The sequence below is a fragment of the Myotis lucifugus genome, unplaced genomic scaffold, assembly GCF_000147115.1.
Source record: "Myotis lucifugus unplaced genomic scaffold, Myoluc2.0 scaffold_6, whole genome shotgun sequence".
NCBI classification, from domain to species: domain Eukaryota; kingdom Metazoa; phylum Chordata; class Mammalia; order Chiroptera; family Vespertilionidae; genus Myotis; species Myotis lucifugus.
This window is the reverse complement of record NW_005871054.1, coordinates 1,681,293-1,708,296: the sequence shown is the minus strand read 5'-3', so window position 1 is coordinate 1,708,296 and position 27,004 is coordinate 1,681,293. Positions and strand designations below refer to the sequence as shown.

At 37.2% G+C, this 27,004-nt stretch overlaps 1 pseudogene; it reads right to left on the bottom strand.

Annotated features, from left to right (window-relative positions):
• Window positions 1-27,004, bottom strand: LOC111823675 (annotated as a pseudogene).

The following is a 27,004-nucleotide window of genomic DNA, read 5'->3' as shown; positions in this document are numbered from 1 at the left end:
TCAGGCCATAAGTTTTTGTTCTGTTTCTTCTGATATTTTTTTCTTTTGTGCAACCTCCTCTCAGGTTTAGGAAGAATCTGCACTTTTTCAGTAGGATCATCTCAGTGCGGCAGGGAGAGTTCACATACGGGTTAATCCGCCCATGAGCTCGGTGAAGTCTGCATCACATCTTGGGAATTTGTTCACCTGGGTGCGCTCAATGACCAGAGAATCTACGTCTAAACCCTTAAGTGCAGCATGACTCTCTGCATCTGTAAGCAGGTGCAGCAAAAATGAAGCACTGTTTTGGGGCCACCAACCCTGCATCCAGCCCCACTGTGTGGCCTGGGCACACTTAGCAACTCCACCACTGTGACAAAGGAATGCAAAGTGACACCCTTCAGATATGCAGACCCTGGTGGCCTGGGCCGTTTCATGAGTGTTCTTAATTTGATCCTCTTGATTTGCATGATTTCGTGGAGTTTTCTGAGTCGAGAGAATACCGTAGTGAACCATTTTCAGAAGTCACCTCAGGCTGCTTCTGGGAAAAGCTGCTACTTGTCTTCAAATCCAATGTTCTTTTGACTATAAGAGCTACCTAAAATATATTAAAACACATTATTTAAAAAAACATAAAATCACTTGAGAATCAGATTACCAGATAGACATTATCAAAACATGCTTTATCTAAGTCCAAGTTGTAAAATTTGTGGGTAACTATTATTTCCTGGGACAGTAATACCTTTATATAAGTTTCTGGACATCACCTCAATATCATTTTTATGAGTGTTCAGAAAAATATTAATAGAGCATTAAGTGAGGTTAGTCTGATATCAGGTATCTTTATTTCTTATTAATTTTAGTTCTTTCCTAATTTTAATTTCTAAGTAATTTTAAAATTCCTTACTGGTTGGTTCATTTTTATGCATGGTGCTTTTTGTTCTTGGTTGAGCCTTTTTGCTCCTTAGAATATTGCTTTGCTACATTCTAGGAGTTCTAATCCAGGGAAAGTTGTGACCAGATATGGAGTTGAGGTTAGATTAATATCTCTGTAGATGAGGCATAATTTGTTTGTAAGTAGATATTTAAAATCTCACCGATCCTAGCAAATCCCTGTCTTTTTAGGGTATATTTTCTCTTTCAGAGATCACATCACTGCATACATCTGGAATTTTTTTTATTGAAAAGCAAAAGTCTCATTTACATTGTATCTTTTTAAAAATATGTTTTTATTAATTTGGTTTTTTTTAGAGAAAGGAAGGGAGAAGGAAGGAGGAAGGGAGGGAGGAAGGGAGGGATTGAGGAAGAGAGAGAGAGAAACATCAATGAGAGAACATCAATGGGCTGCCTGCCTCCTACATACCACCTACTGGGGGTTGAGCCTGCAACCCAGACATGTGCCCTGAATTGAACCTGTGACCTCTTGATGCATGGGACGGTGCTCAATTCACTGAGCCACACCAGCTGGGCTAAATTATATTTTTATTTCTTCAGTTTTTAAGTACTCTTTTTTTTAAAAAAAAAAAGATATGGACTTTTGTTTATTGCTTTTTTTTTTCTTTTTTAATCCTCACCCGAGGACATTTTCCATTGATTTTTAGAGCAGAAGAGAGAGGGAAAGGCAGAGAGAAGCACATCGATTAGTTGACTCCTACACGAGCTCCGAACAGGGCCTGGGCCGGGGAGGAGCCTGCAAGCAAGGCACATGCCCTTGATGAGAATCGAACCCGGGACCCTTCAGTCTGCAGGCCGATGCTCTATCCACTGAGCCAAACTGGCTAGGGCAGTTTTTAAGAACACTTGACCTCATGCTTCTATTTCTGCTACTGACTTTTTCAGTCTTGATCTTACTTGACATAAAAAAAAGGTTGTTTGTGTTTAATGTTTGGAGAAGAATATAGCTAGCAATTAGCATATATTTTCTCCCTGTTTTTCCTCAGTAGAGGCTTACACTTTGTCATATGCTCAGATCAGCACCTGTTAATTCCTGCATACCTTTTTATTTGTACATTTTGGAACTGAGTTCACCCTCACCCCCCTAATATTGTATCCTAGGCTATAAAATAGCTAAATCTTTTATCCCAAGAGAGATTAGAAGTCTGCCAGGATCCTAATGCTAAGAGGGGCCTAAGAGATAAGCCAGCAGGTCCTCAAATATCTTTTTTATTCATAGTTGTTTTGTTATAACATTGATGAGATGATAAGACATTAACTCTTGTTTATATCAATTAGCCTGTACTAAAATTGGTTTACTTCATTTTATGCTGTTTCTTTTAAAGCTGCAGAGTCTATAACGAGGATAAAAAAGGACTTGCTGTACTCCCGGATCTGGGCACAGTGACAGATACAAGGTAGGTCTCAACAGTGTTTGTTGAATGAAATCCAGTCCTCAGCCTTGAAACAGATTTAAATGTAATTTATCTCAGATCCGTCTTCTTTGTGGTACTCGAAGTTTTAAATGGATTGAATAGCCTGTTTTATTCATCTCTTTTAATCACTCTTAGAATCAAAATCTCTTTAGTTACTTCTCACTATTACATCTCTTGTTAAATGTAGACATTTTCAAAATTTTGTTCATTAACATTTTGTTACAATATATAGTTATAAGTCCATACAATTTATATGCATGTTTTATCAAGTGGTTATCAACTTAACACCTGTTATCACTACTGCTAAGGTCAAGGAGTATAAAATTATTGGGATCGAAAAATTCCCATGAGTATCCCTTGCCTGTTACAATCACTGCTGTCTCCCCAGAGGTAACCACTATCCTGTCATTATAGTAATTGTTTCCTTTTCTCTTTTAACCACCTGTATATGCATTTCTAAAAAACTGATATATATATGAATTTTATATGAATGGGATTATATTGCATTAATTTTGTAACTTGTTTTTTTTCAGTTAACGTTATATTTATAAGGTTCATCCATGTTATTGCGTGTATCTTCTTCATTTTCTTCGCTGTATAGGATTCCATTATGTGAATAGACCACATTTATTGATTTGCTTTACTGTTGACAGACATTTAGGATGCTTCCAGTTCAGGACAATTATAATGGTGTTGCTCTGAACATTCTTTCATGTATATCCTAGTGCACATAAAGATGCAAATCTCTAGAGTATATGATTGGAGTGAAATTTTTGAGCCACAGGTGACACATATTTCAACTTGACTAGACACTCTCACAGTTTCCCAAATTGGTTGTTTTAATTTATATTCCAAATCATGTCTGAGAATTTTAGTCGCTCCAGGTCTTTGTCAAAGCTTAGTACTGTTAGACTTTTAAAATTTTGCCAATTCTGGTGTGTAGTAATACCTTGTGGTTTTAATTTTTATTTTCTTGATTACTGGTGAGATTGAGCCTCTGTTCTTACATTTGTTGTCTATTTGGATATCTCTTTTTTTGTGAAGTGCCTGTTCTTATAGTTTCTTCTTTTTCTAGTAAATGGTTTAACTTTTCTTTTTGATTTGTAAGAGTTCTTTACCTAGCCCTGACCGGTTTGGCTTAGTGGATAGAGTGTCAGTCTGCAGATTGAAGGGTCCCAGGTTCGATTCCGGTCAAGGGCATGTACCTTGGTTGCAGGCACATCCCCAGTAGGGAGTGTGCAGAAAGCAGCTGAATTGATGTTTCTCTCTCATCGATGTTTCTAACTCTCTATCCCTTTCCTTCTCCCTTCCTTTCTGTAAAAAAATCAATAAAATATATATATATTTTAAAAAGAGTTCTTTACCTATCCCCATTGTCAATTATATATGTTTCAGGTATTTTTCCCACTTTGCCTATTGTCCCTTCATTCTTTCTTATGGCATTTTTAGTAGCTGAATTTATTAATCTTTTCCCTTTTGATTGGTGCCTTTTGTGTGTCTTGTTGAGGAAATCCTTTTTAACCTCATGATCAAGAAAATATTTCTCCAAATTTTGTTACAAAAGATTCCTTGTAAAAGACTTACCTTAAATATTTATCATCTGACTTTTTGTTATGTGTAGTATTTGGCAATGGCTCCTCTCCTTCTTGAAACTTCTGCTCACATGACTGTAAATGTTATCTTTGTTTCTAATTCTAAAAATCTATATTTTTGGTATTGACTATACTTCTTAGCTGAGATTCTTATTTCCAACAGTCCCCTGGATCTCTCTACTTGAATGTCTTGCAGATGTCTGCAAATATTTCAGTTTAAGCTCATTAAAAAAATCTTTTTTTTTTTTGGTTAAGATTAAATCATCATATAAGCCAAAACACATGATGGAATCTTAAATTCTTATTTCCTTGCCTTCTCCAATCACATAGCCATCGCGTCCAAGTGATTCTACTTCTGAAATGCATGTCAAATCCTTTCATTCCCTTCTGTCCAGTTCCACAGTTACGGCTCAGAGTTCCACCTAGTCTGGTACAACAGCCTTCCAATTGGTTTTCCTGCCTTCTTTCTATTCCTCTGCTCTGGTCAGTCAATCACACTGCCACAGAGTCTTCCTTCGAAGACACAGATCACATCTCTTTCCTGCTTTTATGGCTCTTCATTGCCTGCATTATAACAACATTCAAATTCCTTCCCATGGTTTCTACCATTACTCTGCAGGAATCTCATGTTGTAGTCGCACTAGGCTACTTTTTATTTTCCAAAGAAGCTTTGCATTATGTTGTGCCCTTTTTCATGTTGTTCCCTCTGCTTGGAATAGTCTTCTTCTACCTCTTCCCACCGGGAAAATCCTATTTCTTCCACTACCATTCCCAGAAAGAATTCATCCTTCCTGCCTCTGGGCTTCCTATAGCACTTTGTTCATACCTTTATTGCAGTACTTATCATATTGCTTTATATTTATTACTTTATGTATCTGTCTCCTAAGCTAGGCCATGAGGTTTTTGAAGGCAGAGAATATGTTTTACTTATCTTTTTTATTAGAATCTAGCAGTGCCTGGTACAAAATAGTACTCAATAAATGTTTGAATTAAAAAATTGTGCTAACCTTAAAAAAGAAAATAGAAATGTGTGCATTGACTTAAAAGTTGAGAAATGGGAAAAGTATTGATGGAGTACACTGAGCTGTTTTTTAAAAATATATATATATATATTATTGATTTTTTACAGAGAGGAAGGGAGAGGGATAGAGAGTTAGAAACATCAGGTGAGAGAGAAACATCGATCAGCTGCATCCCTACTGGGGATGTGCCCGTAACCAAGGTACATGCCTTTGACCAGAATCGAACCTGGGACCCTTCAGTCCGCAGGCCAACTCTCTATCCACTGAGCCAAGCCGGTTAGGGCTACACTGAGCTGTTTTATGTGAGTGGGTTCAACTGAAAAAAATGAGAATGTTCTCAGCCAGTGTTGCTCAGTGGTTGAGCATCAACCTATGAACCTGGAGGTCACGGTTCGATTCCTGGTCAGAGCACATGCCTGGGTTACAGGCTTGATCCCCAGTGTGGGGTGTGCAGGAAGCAGCTGATCAATGATTCTCTCTCATCATTGATGTTTCTATCTCTCTCTCCCTTTCCTTTCTCTCTCAAATCAATAAAAAATATATTTTTAAAAAAATGAGAACATGCTGCTTTGACCAAATACTAACTGCAGGGGCAAAAATAATCTTAAAAAAAACCCCAACAAATCAAAATCAACTGAATTATCTTTATTTTAAAAATGGGACTTACATTTTAAACAGACTTAGAATACAAAGTTAAATAAAGTAAGTTTGTAAAAAGTAAGGAATTCACCATACTGCTGAAGAAATTTGTCTTTTTCAGAGAACATATTAATGAGCATAGTGTATCCCATTATAAAATGGGATGGTTTTTATAAAACCATGAACATATCTCTGTTTAGACAGTGCTTGCTAACTTTTACTCCGGAAGGTGCTGGTAAATCAGGTACTCCTTAGGTTTAATCAGGACACTGACAGGTTAACATTCCTGCATGTGTTAATTCTGCGGAGTCCCATAAAAAAATGAAAACTGATAACTAAAGTTCAAATATTTACTTAAGGCTCACACAACTCACACAATTAAGTTGTGATTAAACATTTTTTTTAAATAGTTCATCTGGAGGAAGCAGGGTTAGTGCTCAATAACATTACTTTTCTCTCTTTTCATGCTAATATAACTGATTCCCTGTATGCACAAGAGTATTCTAAATACACAATGCTCTTAGTAGAGGTATTTTAAGAGCAAATTGATTTTTCACGAAATTATATTGTTAATATCTAGAATTCTGGTTGCAGTAAGTCTTTAAAGGAGCTTGAAAAAGTTTGTGTGCCGATGAGTTATCTTCTGATGATGAATTTATAGATTTTGAAATGAATCAGCCCCTAATCCTAAAAGCAACTTCCAGATAAACATGGTCAGTTGAATATGTGTGTTTATTTTCACTCTCTCTTGAAAACATACTGAAATGAAAGTCAAGGGATAAAGAAAGGCATGAACTCCATAAGGACAAAGAAAACATGAGAAGTCAACAGAATTTTGGAAGCTGGGACATCGGTAGAGTGATAACTAATTTAGTAAAGAAAGTTGAACCTGCAGTTGCCTCCACCTGCCACACCTGGCTAGCAGAGAGCTGACATCAGCCAGTGGCTGTGTAGATACTGATGGTTTCCAGGCAAGTGGTCAGCATGACCTCCGTAGGGAACCAAAGCTCTGTCTGCATGCTATAAGAGAAAACCCCGCAGCCCAACCAACTGAAAATCCCATAGAGTTTTAATTACCAACTTGGCCTTGGGTTCCCAGCTTTCTATCAATACAGGGTGGGGCAAAAGTAGGTTTACACTTGTGAGTACACAAAACACAGTCTATTCCTATATTATTATTTATTAATCGTTGTATTACTTTTTCCACATGGACAACTGTAAACCTACTTTTGCCCCACCCTCTATTTCTGTGTTTTCCTAATCGTCTCTTTAACCTGGTCTTGATACTGGCCAAATAAAACCTTTCACTTTTCTCAAACCTCCTATCATTGTTCTCAGCAGGTGACCTTACTTTCTGCTTCACTGAGGAAATACTATAGAAGTGTCAGAGAAGAATGCTCTTGACTTTCAGCTACATATACCACATGCATATGCCGTATTCACAGTCTAACCTCCTCACAGCCGTTCTTACACTCCTGTCCAGTGCTGAGCCTGGTGGTCTTCTCCTGGCTGAGGATAATCTGTGCTGGGTTCTGCATCCTATCCCCTCTGCTTCCTCAAAGGGGAATCTTCAGTGTCTTTCCATTTTTCCGGTGGCTTCGTCCCAACAGTACTTAAATGTGCTCCAACCTCTACCATAATAATAATAAAAAAATCCTCTCTTCTTGTCCTCCTATACCTACCGCTAAGTCTTCCTCTGTTTAATAGTTGAACTTCTTTAAAATTGTCTATTCGTTGTTTCTACATTCTAACCTTCTATTCACTTTTTCACTACAATGAAGCTTCCACCCATGAGACTGCTTTTGCCAGTCACTAATAACTTCTATGTATGTTATTACAGGGGACAATTTTCAGCCTTAATCATAGTTAATCTCTCTATAACATTTGATACTAGTCATTTTCTCTCCTATGAAATACCCCCCCCTTTTTATGATACTCTACTCTTCCAGTTTTTATCCTAATGTCTTTTCTTCTTAGTCTTCTTTGTGATTCCCTCTTTTCTGCTGCATTAAATATTGATGTTCCTCAAGATTTCCAATCTGGGCTGTCTTCTTATATACTGACACCCTTCCTTAAACCTTCACTCTCACTTTTCAGTTCTAAATCTATATCAGCAGCCCTAATCTAAATATCTTGACCAATACAGCTCCTAGGGCAATGGAAATTAAGGAGAAAATAAACAAATGGGACCACATCAAAATAAAAAGCTTCTGCACAGCAAAAGAAACCATCAACAAAACAATAAGAAAGTCCACTGCATGGGAGAACATATTTGCCAATGTTATCTCTGATAAGGGTTTAATCTCCAACATTTGCAGGGCACTCATACAACTTAACAAAAGGAAGATAAACAATCCAATAAAAAAATGGGCAAAGGACCTAAATAGACACTTTTCGAAAGAAGACATTCAGAAAGCCGAGACATATGAAAACATGCTCAAAGTCACTAATCATCCGAGAGATGCAAATCAAAACAACAATGAGGTACCATCTCACACCTGTCAGAATGGCTATCATCAACAAATCAACAAACGACAAGTGCTGGAGAGGATGCGGAGAAAAGGGAACACTCGTGCACTGCTGGTGGGAATGCAGACTGGTGCAGCCACTGTGGAGAACAGTACGGCATTTCCTCAAAAAATTAAAAATGGAACTGCCATTTGACCCAGTAATACCACTTCTAGGAATAGATCCCAGAAACACCAATCAGCAAGGATATATGCACCCCTATGTTCATAGCAGCACAATTCACCATAGCTAAGATTTGGAAACAGCCTATGTGGGCCCGATTTCTGTCTGCTGGACATACCACAGTACCTCTACTACCAAATCTATTCGTGTTATTTTATTCTTAATCTCAGCGAATAACAATTTAAGTCAGTTCATAAGCAGAAGAAGGAAACCAGGGAATCATCCACATTCTAACCACTTTGGTCCTTCCTCAATTCTCATTGTTAGTTACTCACCAAGTTCAGTCCATTTTATGACTGAATAGCTCTTAATTCGGTTTACCTGTCTACATCACAAATAGAAATACAAAAATGCCATGATAATCGCTCCCCTAGGCTATTCCAGCAGCCTTCTAACTGGCTGCTCTTTCTCCACTCTTGCACCTATGCATAAAACCTGTGGTCGCTAGTTTCCAAAGGTTGCTACATCTCCCGGAATGTATGCCCTTGTTCAGTCCCCTCTCATACCAACTCTGAGCTGATCTTGTTACTCACTTTACGTAATGGAGTATAGCAGAAGTGACACTGTGCCAGTCCCAAGCTTTACAAATGTTTAACAGCTTCAACTTTTGCACCCAAAAATGCCTCGTAATAAGTTGTGCTGGAGGACTATATGGAGAGAGAGTACCTGAAACTACATGGAGAGAAAGAAAGGCCTGGGCATCCCAGGTGAATTCAGACTTCTACATGTCCCTGCCATGATGCCAAGCCAATGAGAGAGCCACCCAAAACACTTCCAGGTGATTTCAGCCCAGGTGACATCACAGGAAGCTTTAGAACTGCCTAACTGAGCCCAGTCAACCCACAGAATAATCAGAGAAGACAAAATGGTTGCTATTTTAAACCACTAAACTTGTGGTGGTTTATTTCACAATAGATAAAACCAAAGCAAAACCTCTTTCTGTTCTGTTTACTCTCGTCTAAACATGTCAAAGTCACGGCCGGCCGCGAGTTTGACATGCTTGCGTCTCATCTCTGGCAATTCACCATTGACAGTTTTAAGCTCCACCTTCAGTAAGCAGCTTGAAGTTTTCTGCATGAACTTTGCTTTTTCTTCTAGATTTTTAACTCCTCCTGTTAGAAAAACTTCCTTTTTAAAAATATATATTTATTGATTTCAGAGAGGAAGGGAGAAGGAGAGAGAGAGAGAGAGAAACATCAGTGATAAGAGAGAATCATGGATCAGTCGCCTCTTGCATGTCCCCCACTGGGGATTGAGCCTGCAACCTGGGCGTGTGCCCTGACTGGGAATCGAACTGTGACCTCCTGGTTTATAGGTCAATGCTCAACCACTGAGCCATACTGGCTGAGTGAAACACTTTCTTTTTTGACTTATACCCTTTCCCTATCAAATTCCTAAACTTTCAAGTCTCTACTTAGATACAGGGAAACCCTGGGTGAATAAAATCGCCTGTTTCCTCTCATAGTAGCTAATACTCTTACTGGAAGAATAATGATTGAGAATATAGAGTTTGTGCAGTATGTTATTTTGCATGTTACCCATTCTTTATAAGCTTCAGTTTATTTATTGTAAAATGAGGGTAGTAATAGCAATTACCTACTTTGTTAGGGACATGTAAGAGTACTAAAAATGTTAGCTATTAATGTTATTAACATATTATCATAAGTGCCTGTTTATCACTCTGTCTCTAGAATGTAGCCGAGTGCCTGGCACATAGTATGTGTTATGTGAAATGTGAGTGAATGACTGAATGATGTCAGCTCATTTGTATTTTTTATATTAATCCAATTGACGTCTAATTTCAAACATGCTTTATTGTGGTAAAATATATATAACAAATTTGCCAATTTAACTATTTTAAGTGTAGAATTCAGTGACATTAATAACATTCATAAGATGCATAAGATGTAAGCATCATCACTGTCTAAAATTTTTTCATTAATAGGATATTGTCCCATTAAACAATATCTTCCTATTTCCTCCCCTCCGCCCCCCTCGCCAGAGTCTGGTAACTCTACTTTCTGTCTCTGTGAATTTGCCTATTTTAGAAATGTAAACATAACATACCTGTCCTTTTGAGTCTGACTTCTATCACTTAGCATCAGGTCTTCAAGGTTCATCCACACTGTAGCATGTGCCAGAATTTTCTTCCTTTTTAAGGATAAATATTTCATTGTGTGTATAAACCATTTTATTTATTCCTTTATTTGTTGTTGGTTGTTGGATACTAGGTGTTTTTTTTACCTTTTGGCTATGATGAATTGTGCTACCATGAACATAGGTGTACAAATATCTGTTCAAAATCCTGCTTTTAATTATTTTGGGTATATACACTGAAATGAAATTCTGGATCAGATAGTAATTCTATTTTTTTAAAAATATATTTTATTGATTTTTTACAGAGAGGAAGGGAGAGAGATAGTTAGAAACATCAATCAGCTGCCTCCTGCACATCTCCTACTGGGGATGTGCCCGCAACGCAGGTACATGCCCTTGACCAGAATCGAACCTGGGACCCTTCAGTCCGCAGGCGGAAGCTCTATCCACTGAGCCAACCCGGTTTTGGCAGGCAGTAATTCTATTTTTAATTTTTTGAGGAACCACCATACTGTTTTCCTTAGTGGCTGTGCTATTTTACACTCCCACCAGCAATGCACAGGTGTTTCAATTTCTCCACATCCTTGCTGACACTTGTTATTTTCTGGGTTTATTATTATTTTTTGCAATGGCCATTTTAATATGAAATAGTATCTCATTTGTGGTTTTGGTTTGTAGTTCCCTAATGCTTAGTGATGTTGAGTGTCTTTCATGTGCTTATTGGCCATTTGTATATCTTCTTTGTAGAAATGTCTGTTCAAGTCCTTTGTCCACTTTTAGATCAGGTTATTTGCTTTTTGTTGTAGAGTTATGTGAGTTCTTTGTATATTCTGGATAGTAAGCCTTTATCAGACACATAATTTGAAATATTTTCTTCCTTTCCATGAGTTACCTTTTCACTCTGTTGAGAGTATCCTTTGGTAAACAAAGTTTTAAATTTTGATGTCTAATTTATCTATATTTACTATTGTTGCCTGTCTTTTTCGTGTCCCTTTGAAGAAGTCTTTATCAAATCTAATGTCATAAAGCATTCTGTTTTTACCTAAGAATTTTGTCGTTTAGGTCTTACATGTAGGTCTCTGATCCATTTCAAATTAATTTTTGTATATGGGGCATCTTTTGCATATGGATATTCAGTTTCCCCAACACTATTTGTTGAAAAGACTGTCTTTTCCCCATTTTATGTTCTTGATACCCTTGTTGAAAAGAATTTGGCCATATATGCAAGGGTGTTTTTTTCTGGGCTTGCTATTCTATTCCATTGGTCCATTTGTCTGTCTATCACAGTCTCACACTCTTTTGATAACTGTGGCATTTAGTAAGTTTTGAAATCCTGTGAATCCTCCAATTTTGGTCTTTTTCAAGACTGTTTTGGCTCTTCTGGGTCTCTTGAAGTTTCCTATGAGCTTATAGTAAGGGTTTTATCATTTCTGCCAAAAATGTTGTTGGGATTTTGCATTGAATCTGCATATTACTTTGGGTAGTATTGTCATCTTAACAATATTAAGTCTTCTAATCCATGAACATGGGATATCTTTTATTTATGTCTTCTTTAAGTTCTTCAGCAATGTTTTATAGTTTTCAGTGACCAAGTCTTATACCTCCTTGGTTAAGTTTATTTCTAATTATTCTTTAAAAAATGTAATTATGGTAAAAATATATAAAAGAAAATTAACCAGCATAACCATTTTAACTGTCCAGGTCAGTAGTGTTAAGTTCACTAATATTGTTCTGCAACCAATATTCATAACTCTTTTCATCTGGCAAAACTAAAGCTTTACAACTTTACACCAATTAAACAACTCCCTATTCGCCCTTTCCCCAGCCCATGGCAAACACCCTTCTACTTTTTGTCTTTATGAATTTGACTACTCTAGGTATCTTATAAAAGTGGAACCATGCAGTATTTGTCTTATGTTACTGGCTTTTTCATTTAGCATAATGTCCTCAAGATTCATCTGTGTTGTAGTATGTTGGGGGGAGAGAGTAACCAAAGAACTTACATGCATATACAGGCCTGGGGGAGGGCTGGTGTGGGGTGGAGGGGGTCATTGGGGGAAAAAGGGAGATATCTGTAATACTTTCAACAATAAAGATACATTTTTTAAAAGCTGACTAATATTCCATTGTATGTATCACATTTTGTTTTTCTAATCATTTGCTGATAGACATGTGGGTTGCTTCTACCTTTTGGCTATTGAGGATAGTATTAGTTTACTGTTGCTGCCATAACAAAATACCACACATTGGGTGGCTTAAACACAGTAATTTATTTTCTTACAGTTCTAGAGGCGGTAAGTCTGAGATCAAGGTATCATCAGGGTTGATTTCTCCTGAGGCCTCTCTTCTTGGTTTGCAGTTGGCTACCTTCTCACTGTGTCCTCACATGGTCTTTTCTCTGTGCATTCATATCCCTAGAATCTCTTCCTGTTCTTAAAAGGACACCAGTCATACTGGATTAGGGCCCACCACATCATCTCATTTAACCCTAATTACCTCATTATATGTCTTAACTCTAAATATAGTCACATTCTGAGGTGTATTGTAAGTTAGGACTTCAGTATGACTTTTGGCGGGGATACAATTCAGTTCATAACAACATTGAGATCCAGCTTCCAGTTATTTCAGATACATTGCCCAGAATTGGAATTACTGGATCATATGCTAATTCTTTTAATTATTTGAGGAACTGTCATACTGTTTTGCATAGTGGCTGCACCATTTTACATTCCCATCAACAGTTCACAAAGGTTTAAATTTCTCTACATTTGTTATTTTCTGTGTTTGTTTTTTTTTTAAATAGTAGCCATCTTAATGGGTATAAGGAATATTTTACTCTTTTCAATACTCTTACGAATGAAATTGTTTTTTTAATGGTTTGAGATTGTTCAATGCTAGTATATAGAAATACAACTGATTTTTACCTGTTGACTTTTGTATCTTGTAACTTGGCTGAATTTATTTCTTGGATTCTTTAGAGTATTCTAAAGACTCATCTGTGAATAGGGAGAGTTTTATTTCTTCCTTTTCAATATAAATGTCTATTATTATTATTATTATTTTGTCTAATTGCTCTGGCAAGAGCTTCTGGTACTATGTAGAATAGAAGTGGCAAATGGAGGAATCCTTGTCTTGTTTCTGATTTTAGGGGAAACCAAAGCCTACTTTTTTCTATAAAGTATAATCTTTTGCATACGGAGAATGGTCTTTCATATTTGGGATACATTTTTCATTAGCTTGGTTTGAATGGAAAAAACAGAAGAGCTTATTATGAACAAGAGGAAAAAAGTATGGGATGGAAGGAGTTGGGATGAAGCTGATAGGTAGGTATAGAACATGACCAGGCTTGACAAGATGTTGAAACAAGGTGGGGCCACGGACATCCAAGAATCACCCCACCACTAGGAGGCAGTCCCTAGCTTTCTCAGGGCTAGATTATTTTAATAACTTGTTCATAGATTATGACATGTATTTTTATAAACTAGGAATAAACATAAGGTGAAAAATAAATGTAATTCATAAAAGTTTCTATGTGGTTGGCTTCATTGATAAAGGGTTCATGTAATATATTATCTAGATTTTAAGAGTGTAAGAGGGTACTACTAATGTTCCTGAAAAGCAGGTGTGAACTGACTGCCCCAAGCAAACTGGGACATAGATTATCCTGTTTATAGAGCTCTTCACATTCCTAGATTACAACTGTAGTTAGCATTTAATCTTGGGACTGTTTCATCATGATGGCATATTGATCAATTTCTGTAAAGAATTGGCTGCTAAAACAATCTAAAGTTGTGGGTTTATAACTTTTAGAAATGTAAAATGAACATAGATAATAAAGGATAATTTATGAAACATATAGAGATCCCTGCAGCTCTTACCTCTATTATTGCATATAACTAAATCTATTCTCTAAGCTAGTGTGCCCTTTAGGCAACCTTTTTGCCTGTTACATTGAGCCAGAGTAATCCTTACAGTGATGCAACTTTTTGTGATGATTGATGATGAGTTTATAGCTCATTTCTGCTTACTACTATTTTCTGAGACTTTATAATAGCATCTCTGAGTCAATTTACTCACCTGTATATGACAGAATTCGTTTTCTGTAAGTAGTCTTTCTTTCAGAAAACCCTCTTTTATAGGAAGATGTATGTGTGACTTATATATAGGGCTGTAATCTTTGATATCAACCTAAAACTTTAGGGATTTGTTTCATAATATACTAGTAAGCAGTCACGACTCTGTGGTCTATAACATTTCTCAAGTCTTAAAAAATAATTAGCTTATATTTTCAGGTTCTATTATCTACCTGGCAAGAGTAAAGCTTTCCATCATTTGTATGTAGTAAAGTAATATTCATCTTTTTTGGCTACTGGTTGTTCCTCTAGTCCTCTAACCTGTGGGTGTCTTCCAACTCTAGCTTCTCAATATTTATTGCTTCTGTGAGTGAGCTCATTCATTTGGTGGTGGGAGATTCAGCTGTCACCTGTGTTGGCTTTTACTAGTAAAGATATTCAAACTGATTATCTCAATTTCATCAAATCTAAAACTTAACTCATCTTTGTAAGGCACACCCCCAACCCTTCTTCGCAACTTTGTGAGGTCATTTCTGTCTGTCTTTCTCTCTATAAGTCTGTCTGTCCTATATGTTATTGTCAGTCTTAATCTTTACTATTCTCTCTAGGAGTCTATAGAGCAGCGGTTCTCAACTGTGGGTCGCGACCCCTTTGGGGGTCGAACGACCCTTTCACAGGGGTCGCCTAAGACCATCGGAAAACACATATATAATTACATATTGTTTTTGTGATTCATCACTATGCTTTAATTATGTTAAATTTGTAACAATGAAAATATATCCTGCATATCAGATATTTACATTACGATTCATAACAGTAGCAAAATTACAGTTATGAAGTAGCAACGAAAATAATTTTATGGTTGGGGTCACCACAACATGAGGAACTGTATTAAAGGGTTGCAGCATTAGGAAGGTTGAGAACCACTGCTATAGAGGCTTCATTTTGTCTGTTACTTTAAATTCAGGCTCCTCTGCCTTTGAAGACTTTTCATCATCTAGTTCCACCATTCTCCCTGATCCTCCCAGGACCTAACTTTACTCCTTTCCTTCCTCCTTTGGCTGATAGGTTGGTCTCCTCTTTCATGGTAATGCTGTCCAGTTAATTCTGGAATGTATGACAGAAGGCCTACTATATCCTGAGCCTTTCCCAACCATCCTAGCCTCCTAAGACTATTGCCTAATCATGAACAAGTGTTTCACAATGTTTAGAAGGTAGTTGGCATTCAGTTATTTAATTGTTTGATGTTTCCTTCAGGAGCCTGTTGTATCCCTCTTTGTGCTTTAGGGTAATCAAGTGCTAGGTACTTTCATAGGTTGTTCTAATTAAAATCCTTATCTTTAGGGAACCAAAGCTTGTAAATCAGTGGTTCTCAATCTCACCAGACTGAACACTCTCTTTTTTAAAAAAGTGCTTTGTAACATCCACTTTATTGTCCTCAAACAAAATTTATAGACAGTACAACCTGTCTAAAAATTTAATTTCAAAACACAGTATAGTGTTGGAAATCATAATAAGCAATAAAGGAAACTGATTTATAAGATATTAGATACTTATATCTAATATATATTCAATATATCTACTCAGGCATAACTACACTGGAAGTCCCAAGGAAGTAGTCAGATGCTTGCACTTGTAACAAAATCACTCTTGAAATAGACAGCTATGTATGCAAACTAGAGGTGTGTTGTATATATGTTTAAAATACCATGAGTGGTGTTTCATGTAGTAGAGTGATTTTCTGAGATGATGAAATAGTCTTTGAAAAGTTCCAAACTTTGCATTCCTGAGAAATTCAGCACATGTCAATACCATGCAAGAGTAAATTGCGCTTATATATAATATGGAGTTAGAGTCTAGGCTCATGTAATTATAAATAAGTTTTTTCCTATGTGGCTTTCAGGAGTTTGGAAGTCATGGAAACGGCTCTTTTTCTATGGAACTGTCCTACTTCCTGCCCACTTGCTTCTTGCCCACTAAATATCAGTAGCACCTCACCCATTCCCATAATTATAATAACCTAATTGTCCCCACAAGTTTCCAAAAATATATAAAATTTTTAAAATTTCCAAACATTAAAAAGTCCCTTTTCCTAGGGAATGCTGTCCCATTGAAAAAGAATGTTGGAAATTATTTTCAAATCAAATTAACATTTCTCAAACTGTGTTTTGTAATAAACTAGTTTTGATATGTTAATGAAATACCCATGTGAGAGAAATATTCTATGGTCGAAAGAAAATTTTTTTTTAAATCTGAACTGCATGACTTTTCATAGCCTTTAATGTGTTAATAGATATTGTCAGTCTACCCCAGGAAGATGCCGTGTTTCCCCAAATTGTTCCACTGTGGCGTCCCTGCAAATTGCTGAATTAGATTGTTTAAAAATACAGCCCCTTTAGGCATATTAGACTCTGTGGGTTGCTCTTTGAAGATGGAAATGCGATCTGCTGTATTTACAGGGGGACATAGGCAGGCCTGGGTTACCTAGAGCATTTTCAGTCTTGCCGCATGTGAGTGCTTCTGTTCCACCAGAATATTATGGGAAAATTTAGTCCTGAACTGTGAAATTTAATAAACCGAGAACAAGTTTATGAAAATAACTGTTACTGGACAATTGAATTTGATATCAGCATAAGAGTGGCAGGAAGATGGAGTGGCCAAAATTGGTGAAATAGGCCAATACCAGGTCTCCTGTGTTGACCAAACGGGTTTCAAATCTGGTGTGGATTATTAAAAATTTCCTTTTGTTAATAGTTCAAGCAGCTTATAAAGAGGTTTCTTTCAAATTGGGGAAGACAGAACTAAATGTAAAATATGTGACTGTATCTGTAAAAAGATACCAACCTAAACATAGAAATAAATGAGATTCTTTGGAGAAATATGAGGTAGCATTGAAGGAGATCAGATGGAAAAGTCAAAGAGAATGATGTGCACTAAAGAACAGAAAGAACACAAATAGTGTATGTAGAAACGGTTACTTCTTGCCAGAGTGAAGTCCAGAAACTTATTGCAGGTATTTGCATAGGAGATCTACTTGGAGAAAAGAGATGATTCTGGGTTGTTTTTGGTTGACAAATATTGTAGTTTTGTAAATCATATACATGATTATCATACATAGTATTCAGAATTCTAAGTTCAAACTGCTTAGCTGGCAGAAAAATCCATGGTAATGATACCAAAGGGTTGAGGCATCTGTGCTTTCTTACGGTAAATCAGCAGAGTCCAGAAGGAAACAATATGGTTAACGGGAAGATGTCCAGGTAGTTGAAGGAATCTTCCAGAACCCTGACTCTGGTCAGGACCAGACTTGGAGATGAAGACCTGGAGTGATCTACCAGATAACCCTGACCCTGGTCTCCCATACCACGGCAGTAGTTTGCTTACACTCTTTTAGACAAAAAGGGAAAAGTGGTCAGTCAGAGTGAATAGTTTAAGATTACTGAGAGGCACCTGGGAATTTATAGTGAAACATTGCCTTAAAAATCATTTGCCCCTCCCTCAGCAAAAAATTCCTCCACTTGAGAGCCAGGAGAATTCTGTTTCACTTGCCAGTTTATGAAGTGAATGACAAACTACTGATATTTAGTTGCTACATATAAAACTGGAAGAATATATTTATAAGAGAATGAGGGGAAGAACATCAAAGGTGTCACTTATCCTATCTAATAAAAGAGTAATATGCAAATTGACCACCACTCCAACACACAAGATGGCCACCTCCATGTGGTCAAAGATGGTCACCCCCTGTGGATACAAGATGGCCGACAAGGGAGGGCAGTTAGGGGTGACCGGGCCAGCAGGGGAGGGCAGTTGGGGGTGACCAGGCCAGCAGGAGAGGACAGTTAGGGACAACCAGGCTGACAGGGGAGGGCAGTTAGGGGTGACCAGGCCAGCAAGGGAGGGCAGTTAGGGGCAATCAGGCTGGTAGGAGAGCAGTTAGGCATCGATCAGGCTGGCAGGGGAACAGTTAGGGGGTGATCAGGTTGGCAGGCAGGCAGGCGAGTGGTTGGGAGCCAGCAGTCTGGATTGTGAGAGGGATGTTCGGGCCTACATGGACAGTTGGACATCCCTCAAGGGGTCCCAGATTGGAGAGGGTGCAGGCTGGGCTGAGGGGACGCCCCCTCCCCCCGCCCCTGTGCACAAATTTTGTGCACTGGGCCTCTAGTCTATATTATAAAAAGCCAGTGGCTGTAACGCCATAACACTGGAACGACCAAACGACTGGTCACCAGGAGGTGCATTGATGGGTCCCGCGGCAGCAGTGGGAGGGACTCTGGGTCCCACGGTGCAGCAGGACTCTGGGTCTCACGCAATTTCGCGCACTGGGCCTCTAGTCATTTATAAAAGCAAGTACAGGAACATTCAGTTATCATGCATTCTGCTTGATAGTTTCTCTCAGATTAACTAAGGTACAAAGTAAGGAGGAACAAGAAGCAATTACTATAAAAATTCCTGCACATGTATAAAATCCAACGGCTGGCAACTAAAACATAGTCAAATGATTTTAGGATATTTCTTTCAATCTGATACACAGGGTGGGGCAAAAGTAGTTTTACAGATGTTCGTATGGGAAATAATACAATAACTAACAAATAATAACACAAGAGTAACTGCATTTTGCGGACTCACAACTGTAAACCTACTTTTGCCCTGTCCAGTATAAGTATTCAATTTCAAATAAGAAGGAAAAATTTTTAGACTTTTTTCCTTTATAGAAAAATTCCAATAAAGTGACAAACTTGAGATTTGGGGGATCTTTTAAATTTTTGTTGTTGATTTTCTTATATCTTTTATTGATTTCAGAGAGGAAAGGAGAGCTATAGAGAGATAGAAACATCAATGATGAGACAGAATTATTGATTGACTGCCTCCTGCACACCCACACTGGGATGGAGCCCACAACCCGGGCTCCACCCATGCTGGTTTTTATTATTTTTTTTAATGCATCATGCATACCTCTACTGCAGGCCCATTGCATTGGCTGTTCAGTAATCCAGAGGATTGTCTAGATAGCCTCAGGCCTCTTTCTTTTCTACTCTAAGTCTTTACTCAAATGTCATCCTTTCAATGAAGCTGACTCTGATCACCCTACTTAAAATTGCTTATATTGATACTCTTTGTTGCTATATTTTTTCCATAGCAATTATCACCTTCAAAATACTATATAATTTATTTATTATATTCATTGTCTGCCTACCCCCTCCCCATTAGGATATAAAATTCATAGGGATTTTTATTTGTTTAATTTACTGATACAACCCCATGCCTAGAACATGGCTGGCATAGAATAAGTGCTTAACATGTTAAGCGCCCAGCCTGTTTTGTCTTCCGGACGGAAAGTATAGTGTCAGTCACCAGTGACTGACTGGGCGCTTAACGTGTTAATAAATATTTGTTGACTGAATGATTAAATGAATAAATGAGCTCTTCTTCATTTCTTCATAGGTGTTATATGCAGCAAGTAGTTTGAAGAATCCCTTGCTGAGGTCGGCAAATTGCAGCTCGCAAGCCACATGAGGCTCTTTGGCCCCTTGAGTGTGGCTCTTCCAGAAAATACCATGTGTGGGCGCGCACGTACAGTGCGATTGAAACTTTGTGGCCCATGCGCAGAAGTTGGTATTTTGTGGAAGAGCCACACTCAAGGGGCCAAAGAGCCGCATGTGGCTCGCGAGCCGCAGTTTGCCGACCACTGCCTTAGTGTATTATCATCAGACAGTGGGCCTGGTATATAGTGGATAGATATCTGAGTGACAGTATAGTTAGTCCATTTTTTTATAATGAGTTTACAATGGTGAATTTTGAATTAACATATGAAAGATAAGCCGTGTGCTTTTTAAAACATTTTATTCAGCGTGTATATTCTTAGATGTTTTGGTACATTTTTTCTTGTTATTTAAAATACTTTGGATATAAACTAAAATGTAAAAATTAGTGAACCCTTATGTACCTATGATCCAGCTTCTATTGGTAACACGTGGCTAGCCTTATTTTGGTGATATTTCTTTTTGTTTCACTGCTCCTTTCCCAAGATTATTTGGAAACAAAATGCAATGATGCAAAGACAACACATCATTTCATTAGTTAATTATCTGAAAGGTTTTTGATGAAGTTGAATATTAAAACTCTTAACATTGCAGCTCATGATTATTTTCAAAAAATAAAGTCTCTTCAATAAATGGTGCTGGGAAAAGTGGACAGATACATGCAAAAAAACCGAGACTAGACCATCTGGTTATACCATATACAAAAATAAACTCAAAATGGATAAATACTTAAATGTAAGATGCAAAACCATAAAACTACTAGAAGAAAACATAGGCAGTAACCTCTTTGACATTATTCTTAGTAATATTTTGGAAATATCTCCTTGGGAAACAAAAGGAAAAGTAAACAAATGGGTCTGTATCAAACTAAAAAGTTTTTGTGCAACAAAAGAGACCATTAACAAAGTGAAAAGACTACCTACTGAATGGGAGAAGGGGAGAAGATATTTGCCAATGATAGTTTGATTAGAGATTGATATCCAAAATTTATAAAGAACTCACACAACTTTATACCACCCCCCAAAACAATCTAATAAAAAAATGGACAGAGGACTTTAATAGACATTTCTCCAAAGAAGACATACAGATGACCAATACACATATGAAGAGATGCTCATATGCACTAATCATCAGAAATGTAAATTTAAACCACAATGAGATATCACCTCATACCTGTCAGAATGGCTATCATCAATAAGTCAACAAACAAGTGTTGGTGAGGATGTGGAGAAAAGGAAACCCTTGTGCACTGTTGGTGGGAATGCAGATTGGTGCAGCCTCTATGAAAAACAGTATGGAGGTTCCTCAAAAAATAAAAAATAGGGATCAAGCCAGCATGTACCCTGATGGGAAATCGAACCTCGATCTTTTGGTTTATACGTCAATCCTCAACCACTGAGCTGTGCTGGCCGGGTGAAACATTTGAAAGTTTTAAATGTTGACTAGGACATTTAAAAATGTTGTATTATTTAAAAAAGATTTCTTGACAGACGAATCAGTATCTCTGCCAGTTTTTGCATCATTATTTTGGCAGGATAATAAGTTTTAATGCCAGGATTCAGATATATGGTAGTTGGAATTATAGATGATCCAAAAATTCATTCGGAAACTGTGATATATCTCCCACCCATAGGAAGTAGGGTGTGGATTACAAATAACTAGGTGTATACATGGTTTTAAAGATTCCCAAAATAAAGATAAGTGGTTTCTCATAAGGGGATGGGAACTTTTGAACTACTGTAACTTTATGTATTTTAAGTTAACAATATTCAAAGCCTTAGCACTCTGTCAGGCTTTGGCACTATATAGTGGTAAATACACAATAATGCTCAGCACTTTTTGAGGGGAAAGGCATAACTTTAAACAGTTTCTGACATATATGTTCTTTGCTTATGAGGGAGTTGAAATTACAGAAGAGAGGGGTTTATTGATGGAGTATGACATCTGAGGAGGTGTCTGCAGGGCCACCCTCAGTAGTTATGCATGAGGATGCTGGGCCAAGTGGGTGAGGAGGGGCTGGAATTCTGTGCTTTGCCTGCTAAATTTATACCCTGTGCAGAGATTGTGTACCTAGAGGAGGCACTTTTCTCTGGTGCAGTGTACACATGAGCTGTCAGAGGCTGGTGGGTAGAGATGAGCCCCAGAGCTCAGGAGAAGTGATTCCTATTCCATAATTACAGTAGGAAAGTAGAAAGCAAAAACCAAAACAGATACACCAGCAAATATTTGTTCAGTATTTATTTTATTGATGATAGGAAGATACTCTTTAGTAAACTAGTTACGTCTCATTATGTTCATAATAAAAGATTTACCAGATGCACAGAGCATACTGAACATTTTAACTTACATATTGTAAAAAAAATTAGTTTTCCTACTACTTGCAACTAGATAGTATATTTACTCATACTCATTAAGGATTGAGTGTTCCATATAGTCCTACTTGATCTGACTTCTCCCTACCTTTCTGCCACCATCTCCTATGATTAATTTCCTTGCTCATTATATTCCAGCCACAGACAAGTCCTTTTTTCTGTTCTTCAAAGGCCAAGCTTGCTTTTGTTTTGGGACTTGCTGTTCTTTCTGCTTAGGATTTTCTGTCCTCCCCTATCTTTGCATGGTTGGTGTCTTTTACCCTTTAGGTCTTTTGTACCTCAGTGTGGCCTTTCTTACTTTGAGTCTATATTAGCAGCTTCTCCAGCTCAGTCTTCTCTACCATAGCATCTGGTTTTTACAGTGTTTATTACTATATATTATCTTTTAAAAATAGTACTTTTGCTATTGATTATCTGCATTTGTTTATTATCTGCTTCTCTTAGAATTTAAGTCCCCAAGAGCAAGGACCTTGAAGTTCCCCTTGTTTCCCACATAATTGATACTCAGTAATATTGTTGAATAGATGATTAACGTGGGAAAATGTTGTTCAAAATGTATTTTAAAATTATTTTCCTGGTTTTTATGTTGGCAGCATGCTCCTCATTCTTCCATATTTCGGTTCTATAGTCAGTTTTCTTACGCTGCTTCTGAACTAGATAGCTTCCTGTGAGGCATATTAAAGGTTTCAAATTTAGGTTAAAAAATTACTTGTTCCTGGTAAATAGTACCATGGTTTAATTTCAAATTTTCTGCAGATTGTGACTGAGTTTCAAGTGCCCATTGACTGTTTAGGTCAGGATTGGTAACTTGCAGTAGTACTGTACAATCTGATAGATTTTCCAGAAATTTTTGATGGCGATAGGTTTGGGCTGGTAAAAAGTACTTAAAAATTTTCTAACACATGCTGTCAGCTTTGGTGGTTTAGAAACCAGTGCACATTTGCCTGGTTATGAAGCGGTTACTTTAAATGGCCCCTTAGCAATTTATTCAATTTATTCCAGTGATGTTATAGATTGATGTTATAGTGCTTCTTGTAAACTGGCTTTCAATCTCAGCTATTTGGTCAGTCAACCCTTTAATCCAGCCCTGGGAAATGGATAGGTATGGGTACTGTACTAGAAAGAGTTTGAGGAGTTCTTGGCTAATGTTCCTTTTCAGTGAATTAGGAGGGAAAGACAGTTGCTCAGACCAAGGGGAGAATTGGCAGGGTGTGAGGTTTGAGGAAAGTAGTGAAGGATGGGAGGGGATTGACTAGAAAAGTGAAGGGTTACTGACTAGGTGGAGCTGAGGGTCAAGCTGAGGTAGGTAATAATACATTTCAGTGGGACCAATCTATCTATATGTGTGAACAACTGGAATGGTAATACTCACTTTTTTTGAATTCTCTACTATATGTTTGACAGTTGAAATTTTGAAAAACACTATCAAATGGGGTTTTCAGTTCATGTTGATATATGAGGTAAAACTACAACACAACAGGCAAGGGTAAAGGGACTATATATGATGGTACTATTTCTACATTTCACTTGAGTTGTTAAAATAGTGATTCTAAGAAGACTGAAAAGTTAAGTTAGTTCACTGTAATCCCTAGAGCAACCACAAAAAATATACAGAGATATAATAAACATACAGAGATATAATAAAACACAATAAATAAAATTAAATACTAAAAATATTCACTCCAGAAGAAGGCAAGAAAGAGGAAACAGAGGGGCAAACGGAAAACAGTAACAAGGTAGTCTTAAATCCAAACATATGAAATGGGCAAACCCACCTTTAGGTGAGAATTTCAACATTCCTTTCAGTAAATGATAAAATAAATAAGTAGTCACCAGTTATTTGCAGGGAATATGTCCCAAGACCCCTCCCCCCACCCAGTGAATGTCTGAAACCACAGATAGTATGTAACTGTATATATACTATGTTTTTTTTCCTATACATACATACCTGTGATAAAGTTAAAATTATAAATTAGGCATAGAAAAAGATTGACGACAATAACCGATAATAAAAGAGCAATTATAACAATATACTGTAATAAAAGTTATGTGAATGTGGTCTCTCAAAATATCCCTTTTACTTAAAGGGAGCACTTTATGGCTTCTCTTTGGCACTCTATGGCAAATCTGAATCGCCAGCATCACTACTCTTGTGCTCTGGGACCATTAAGTAAAATAAGGGTTATTTGAACACAAGCACTATGATACCACAACAGTCAATCTGATAACCCAGTTGGCTAGTGACTAATGGGTGGGGAGCATGGATAGCATGGAAACACTGGACAGAGATGATTCACTTCCCAGGTGGAATGGAGGATGGGGTTAGATTTCACCATACTCCTCAGAATGGTGTGCTGTTTAAAACTTACGAATTGTTTATTTCTGGAATTTCTCATTTAATATTTTTGGACCAAAGTTGAATGTATGTAACTGAAACTGTGGAAAGCGAAACTGCAGATAGTTGGGGACTATTGTATGTTCGAATGATAGAAAGAATAAAATAACCTAAGATTAAGAGATTTAAAAAATAAAATTGCACTACTGTGGAAGAGATAGGTAGATACTCAAATGGAATATTGACATTAACATCTTGTACGAGTAAGAATAAAAGGTGTCTTACGGGCTGTGCCTTGCTGCGAATTGCTGAGGCATAGAAGACAATAGCTATTTGCTGGTGCCATTGCCCTCCTGCCTTCTCACTTTTGAAAAATCAGTAGTTCTCAATGTTTTAAAGGAAATTTGAAAGAATTTTTTTCATTTCTTCCTTCTATCATGTTTTTGGAAGTCCTTATATCCTAAAATGCCGCATATGACATATTTTGTGAATTCATTTCCATAACCAAGGAATGTTTGGTTGTAAAATAGCTTTCTAGCTATTCATAAGTTTCAAATAAAAGGGTGGGGAGAGTTGATATCATAAAAGGGCATTTCATTTTATTTAATTGCTGGCAACCTTGAGGAAACGGCCCTCTGGAACCAGCTGGCTTGTTGACATTTCTCTGCATGTTTGCTTCTCTCTTCCCATCCATTATAAACTGCCTTTCCTGCCCACACACTCACTTGTACATGGCCTTATCATGACCATCTCAGAATGATAGCCTAAGACCTAGAGGCTACATGACTCTGGCTCTTCTTCCCACGATTAGTTTCCTTGTTCTAATTCCAAATTCCCAGGAGAGAGTAATAAATTGCTTCAGTCGTGTTCGGGAGGTAGGGTTGGGAGAGGAGGGTTAGCATTAAATGGCACAAGGTATCCATTCCTTCCAGGGTGATGAGCAGGGCAGGCTTTCAGAGAGGAAGTTATTGGCATCTCTTGTATACATCATGAGTAATTTCATTTTTTCTTTTTTTTGTAAAGCCTCACCCAAGGATATTTTCCCATTGATTTTTTTTTTTAGAGAGGGTAGAAGGGAGAAACATCCATGTGAGAGAGACATATCCATTGGTTGCCTCCCAGTGATGCCCCAACAAACACACAACCCAGGTACATGCCCTTGACTGGGAATCGAACCTGAGACCCTTCAGTCCGAGGTCTGACACTCTAACCACTGAGAACACCTTCCAGGGCAGTACTTTCATTTTTTTATATAATGTGAATATTTACAGAGTAAAGCAAGGGATCTTTTTAGTTTGACAACGTTTCACTTATTTGTGAATTATGTGAGCACATCTCTCCTCTCTTGATCATGGCAACTTCATTAAGTGATCACAAAATGAGAACATGCTGATTTCTAGATAGAACCCCCCTAAAGTGAATCTCTATACTTAAGATTTTATTTTTTAAATTTTACAAAAAATGTTATCAAGTGAAGACTTTAATTCCACTTCATAAAAATTACATGTGACATTTATTTGACATTTATAAATAAAGAAGTTTATTCACGTTACATAGACATTAATGATATTTTAGGAAAATCATTCTTGTTCTATGTACATTTATAGTATTGCTCCTTGTATAATTGTAAAATTTGAAATCCTCTTAGCATGCAGAATAGATTATGATATACTGAAGGATTAAGCTTCACTGTCTTGTGTCAGATTAATCCCTCATATATAGATCAACACTTGAACTGACAGAAGTATGGCTGCAATTCAGCAAAAAAGGCTCAATGGATAAATAATTTTATGCAGGATGAATGACATGCTTCTTGACTGGTTGATGTATACTCCTCCAAATTAAATTTAAATAAACATCACAAACATCTTTTTCTCAGACTTTCATAGAGATTTATGGAAAAGATGTCTGACGATTTATGTGGTGAAATAGTGCCATTAAATATTGTTTGGATTCTTTCCACTTTATTGGGGTAACTCACTTGATAAGAATATCTTTTAGTTTTATGTAAAAGTTTTTAATATTGTTTTAAACTTTAATTTACTTGTCAGACAAGTACAGATTATAAGAACAATGTCTACTTGCTTATGAATATGTTTTGAGTGAAATAGGTAAACATTATATACGTATAGGTGAGTGTCGAACTAGGGCAGGGGAAATGAAGGCAGCTGTGATTGCGTGGGTGTTACCGTGCGCTGAAAATGTGGTGGCAGCTTCTTTAATGGCAGATGCAGCCTCTCCAATAATTTTTATATTTTCAGTCCATACCTGTTCCTGAGTCTGTGTAACCAT